General features: G+C 44.3%; 1 pseudogene; it reads left to right on the top strand.

The window, feature by feature from the left end:
- Positions 1–5,567: 5,567 nt before the first annotated feature.
- LOC126485337 (5S ribosomal RNA) lies at positions 5,568–5,685 on the top strand (annotated as a pseudogene).
- Positions 5,686–6,002: the final 317 nt, after the last annotated feature.

Consider the following 6,002-nt stretch of genomic DNA (forward strand, 5'->3'; position numbering starts at 1 on the left):
CTCCAGCTGTTTGTCACCAATAGTGTGGCTGTAAAGCAGTGGATTTCTTTTCCTATGTATGGCAGGAGGAACAAGACTTTTGGTCAGGTGACTACAGGGTTATAAATACAAAATCAAATAGAGGTAATGCAGGAGTAGGTTTAATAATGAATAAAAAAGTAGGAGTTCGGGTAAGCTACTACAAACAGCATAGTGAACGCATTATTGTGGCTAAGATAGACACTAAGCCCATGCCTACTACAGTAGTACAAGTTTATATGTTTAAATGTTGGAACACGTGAGGCAATACTGACCTTACGACTTATCTTAGAAGAAAGATTAAGGAAAGGCAAACCTACGTTTCTAGCATTTGTAGACTTAGAGAAAGCTTTTAACAATGTTGACTGGAATACTCTCTTTCAAATTCTAAACGTGGCAGGGGTAAAATACAGGGAGCGAAAGGCTATTTACAATTTGTACAGAAACCAGATGGCAGTTATAAGAGTCGAGGGGCACGAAAGGGAAGCAGTGGTTGGGAAGGGAGTGAGACAGTGTTGTAGCCTCTCCCCGATGCTATTCAATCTGTATATTGAGGAAGCAGTAAAGGAAACAAAAGAAAAGTGCGGAGTACGCATTAAAATCCATGGAGAAGAAATAAAAACTTTGAGGTTCGCCGATGATATTGTAATCCTGTCAGAGACAGCAAAGGACTAGGAAGAGCAGTTGAACGGAATGGACAGTGTCTTGAAAGGAGGATATAAGATGAACATCAACAAAAGCAAAATGAGGATAATGGAATGTAGTCGAATTAAGTCGGGTGATGCTGACGGAATTAGATTAGGAAATGAGACGCTTAAAGCAGTAAAGGACTTTTGCTATTTGGGGAGCAAAATAACTGATGATGGTCGAAGTAGAGAGGATATAAAATGTAGACTGGCAATGGCAAGGAAAGCGTTTCTGAAGAAGAGAAATTTGTTAGCATCGAGTATAGATTTAAATGTCAGGAAGTCGTTTCTGAAAGTATTTGTATGGAGTGTAGCCATGTATGGAAGTGAAACATGGACGATAAATAGTTTAGACAAGAAGAGAATTGAAGCTTTCGAAATGTGGTGCTATAGAAGAATGCTGAAGATTAGATGAGTAGATCACATAACTAATGAGGAGGTATTGAATAGAATTGGGGAGAAGAGGAGTTTGTGGCACAACTTGACTAGAAGGAGGGATCGGTTGGCAGGACATGTCCTGAGGCATCAGGGGATCACAAATTTAACATTGGAGGGCAGTGTGGTGGGTAAAAATCCTAGAGGGAGATCAAGAGATATATACACTAAGCAGATTCAGAAGGATGTAGGTTGCAGTAAGTACTGGGAGATGAAGCTTGCACAGGATAGAGTAGCATGGAGAGCTGCATCAAACCAGTCTCAGGACTGAAGACCACAACAACAACAACATGTATGCGTAATATGTTACATTTGTTTACGTTCAGGGTCAACTGCCAGAGCCTGCACCATTAATCAATTCTCTGGAGGTCGTTCTGTAAATTCTCACTATCTTCTAGCATTGCTACTTTGATATCGACAACTGCATCATCTGTGAATAGCCTTAAAGGGCATCCGACGCTTTCTACTTGATGATTTATATATTTTGTAGACAGCAACGGTCCTATCACACTTCCGTACTCTAGATATTACCTTTACATCTGTCGATTTTGTTCCGTTACGAGCGACAGTTCAAATGGTTCAAATGGCTCTGACCACTATGGGACCTAACATCTATGGTCATCAGTCCCCTAGAACTTAGAAGTGCTTAAACCTAACTAACCTAAGGACGTCACACAACACCCAGTCATCACGAGGCAGAGAAAATCCCTGACCCCGCCGGGAATCGAATCCAGGAACCCGGGCGCGGGAAGCGAGAACGCTACCGCACGACCACGAGCTGCGGACAATACAAGCGACGTGTTGAGTTCTATGTATAAGAAAGTCTTGAATCCAATCGCAAGTCTGCTCCTATACTCCGTAAGCTATTATTTTTTCAGAATGAGATTTTCAGTATGCAGCGGAGTGTGCGCCAATATGAAACTTCCTGGCAGATTAAAACTGTGTGCCGGACCGAGACTCGAAGGTAGAAGACGAGGTACTGGCGGAATTAAAGCTGTGAGGACGGGGCGTGAGTCGTGCTTGGGTAGCTCAGTTGGTAGAGCACTTGCCTGCGAAAGGCAAAGGTCCCGAGTTCGAGTCTCGGTCCGGCACACAGTTTTAATCTACCAGGAAGCATTATTTTTTTCATTAAACGGCAATGCGGGACAGTGTCAAATGCCTTACTGAAATCAAGGAACATGGCGTCAGCCTGAGCGCCATTGTCCACGCGCTGTGGATCTCATGGAGGAACAGAGCGAGCTGAGTTTCGTAGGATCTCTGTTTTCGAAATCCATGTTGATTTTTATAGAGGAGATGTTCATTTTCCAAAACGTCGTAATTATTGAGCATAAAACATCTTCCATAATTCTACATCAGATTAACGTCAACGAGATTGGTTTATAATTGTGTGGATCTATCTCACGGCCTTTCTTAAAAAATGGGTATGACCTATACTTTTTTCCAGTCGTTAGGTACCTTCCGTTGCTCAAGCGATCTGCGATAAATTACTTCTAAAAGGGGAGCAAGCTCTTTCGCATTATCTTTATAGAATCTTATAGGTATCTCATCTGGTCCTGACCCCTTTCCACTACTAAACGACTGTAGCTGCTTTTCAGTTCCGCGATAAGTTATCTCAATACCTGCCATTTCGACGTTCGTACGACGATTGAAAAAAGGGACATTGTTACGATCTCCTGTGGTTAAAGGACGTCGGAAGACCGAATTCAGTATTTCGGCCTTCTCTCTGTTACCTTCCGTTTCGGTGCCTGTGTGGTCGCTGAGAGAATGAATAGATGATTTTGACCCACTTACTGATTTTACATATGACCACAATCTCTTAGAGTTCTTACTAAGGTCGGTTGGCAACGTCTTACTTTCAAAATCATTGAGCGCTTCTCTCATTGCTCTCCTTACACTCGTTTTCGGTTCGTTCAGCTTTGGTTTGTCAGCTAGGTTTTTGCTTCTGTTGAATCTGTGATTAAGTGCTCTTTGTTTACGTGGCGCTTTTCTAACACGGCTAGTAAACCATGATGGATCTTTCTCATCCCTTAAAACCTTAGTCGAAACATACTTGTCTATGGCATATTGAACGATGCCTTTGAATTTTTTCTATTTTTGCTCCACATCTTCGTCGTCATCATCGAATATTTGATGCTGAGATATTCTGAAATTTTTATTCTGTCACCACTGCTGAGCAAATATATATTCCTACCATTCTTAGCATTCCATGCAGGACCCGACGTCATAGATGCTGCCACAGCCTTATTATCACTGATACCTTCCTCTACGTTAACTCATTCGATAGGTTCAAGCCTGTTTGTTGCTAGGAGGTCTAAGACGTTATCCTCGCAGTTGGTTCTCTAGCTATCTGCTCAAAGTAATTTTCGGACAAGACATCCAGAACAACGCCACACGAATCCCTGTCTATGGTACCAGTTTTGATGGCATAACACTCCCAGTCTATATCTGGTAAGTTGAAGTCACCCCCTACTACAACGGCATGATCAGGAGAATTACTAATGACTTCTGCAAGTTCTGCCTGAAGCGCTCTGAAACTGCAGATCTCGACGCAAGTGGTCTATAAAAACATTAAATCACCATTTTTGACCGTCCTTTGATACTCAGTTTCACCCAGATTACTTCACATTCGGAATCCGTGATAATCTTGCTAGATTTTATCGAATTTTTTACTCCAATAAACACACCGCCACCACTGGCGCCTAACCTATGCTTACGGTAGACATTCCAATCTGAACTTAGGATTTAGTTGTCATTGACGTCTGGTTTCAACCAGCTTTCTGTCTCCAATACTATCAGTGCTTTACCACTTTCACTAAGCGATAATAATTCTGGGACCTTTCATTAGGTGCTCCTGCAGTTTACTAAAATCACATTAATCTTTTCTATCTATGATCTGCGAGGACCAAGATTCTGTGAGGTCACTGTGGCCGATTTAACGGGAAAATCGTCCTTGATCCCAAGAGAGGGATATTCTAACCTAAAAAGGCCCCTTATGCACGCCACGCGAACTCCGCTACTCTAGTAGCCGCTTCCTGCGTGTAGTGCACACCTGACCTGTTAAGGGGAACCCTACAATTCTGCGCCCGATAGTGGAGGTCGAGAAATTCGCATCCGATACCGTCGCAGAGTCGTCTGAGCCTCTGGTGTAGACCTTCCACTCTGCTCCAAACCACAGGACCGCGATAAACTGTGGATACGATGCAACAAATAGACAGCTTAGCCTGCACCCCGCGTACGTTGCTAGTTGCCTTCGCAATATCAGCTAGCCACCGAAAGGGGCGGAGGATGGTCCCGCAACGCAAGCGGCAGGCGTCATTCGTGCCGATATGTGTCACTACATGCAGCCGGTTGCACGCAGGGTGCTCGATAGCCGCCGGATGGGCCTCCTCCACATCACGGATGTGACCTCCCGGCAAACATGCCGAATGCACACTGGGATCCTTTGCTGTCTTGCCTGCTGTCTCCCTGAGGAGCTCCATCAGCCGCCTAACATTTGAGCTCCCAGTAATAAGCATACCCACCCTGTGTACTCATCCGGACTGAGCAGGAAAATCGGCCGTTATCCCAACAGGACAGGCAGCCCGTGCTGGTTCAGATTTATCAAAAACTATGGGTAGCACCCCGTACCTGTTCCTAAGACACAGGGAACCAGCCGCACAGCCTGCTTCGCCTTTCACCTTCAGCCCAGTGACACGCGAACCCACCACTGTTTGCCACCCACTCTGGAGTGATGGCGGACTAGTCAGATGTTGCGTATCAGAAGCTCAGCGACGTCTGAGTACCCAGGGGATCCCAGCGGCACCGAAGGTGTCGCTGGTCTCGTTACCAGCGCCCCGACGTCACCGCAACTTTGAGCATTAGCTAGGAGCTTGTCGACGGTAGCCAACGCAGCTTTTAGCTGTTTAAAGACAGCAGCCAATTCTCCTTGCGTTCGCTCACAACAAGCACACTCCCTAGCCGTATCGTACTGTGTATAAAATAGATGTAAGCTCTCAAATTGCACTACTAAGTATACAAAATAAACCAAATATATACCAATACACCAAAATATACCAAAGTATACAAAATACACTAAAGGAGAATAAAGTAACACTAAAAATTGCTGTGCAGATTTCTCAGTGTACTTTGAGACCGCAACTATTAAACAAGAATAAATCTTTCTACTGAAGTTGATGTATTTACAGATGCCTGTTATTAGAAGCCCTGTTTATCGAAAAGATACTGCACGAGATAAATATTCAAACTAGAATGCACTGATATAAACTCTATGCTGTCTACCACCACAAAATTAAAACTTAGTGGCGTGACGGAGTTTCTGGCGACGCGAAAATTTTTACACTAGGACATCGCCCTACACAAAGATATTCACAAGACTTACGCAAAAATGAAAACTACGATTAATTTTCGAACCACTATACAGTAAACTTTAGCAACGGCCTTGCCGCAGTGAATACACCGGTTCCCTTCAGATCACCGAAGTTAAGCGCTGTCGGGCGTGGCCAGCACTTGGATGGGAGACCATCGGGGCCGCCATGCACTGTTGCTATTTTTCGGGGTGCACTCAGACTCATGATGCCAATTGAAGAGCTACTCGACCGAATAGTAGCGGTTCCGGTCAAAGAAAACCATCGTAAAGATCGGGAGAGCGGTTTGCTGACCACACGCCCCTCCTATCCGCATTCTTAGCTGAGGATGACACGGCGGTCGGATGCTCACGACGGGCCACTTGTGGCCTGCAGACGGAGTACCAAAAAAGCATACAGTTAAATAAACGCGTATAGTTCACTTCTTTGCAGAAGCACGTGAAAAAAAACAAAGACTAAATTAATTTACTATTTTCCAGATACTTTCTGCTTCTACTGC

The sequence above is a fragment of the Schistocerca serialis genome, chromosome 6, assembly GCF_023864345.2.
Source record: "Schistocerca serialis cubense isolate TAMUIC-IGC-003099 chromosome 6, iqSchSeri2.2, whole genome shotgun sequence".
Classification (NCBI taxonomy): domain Eukaryota; kingdom Metazoa; phylum Arthropoda; class Insecta; order Orthoptera; family Acrididae; genus Schistocerca; species Schistocerca serialis.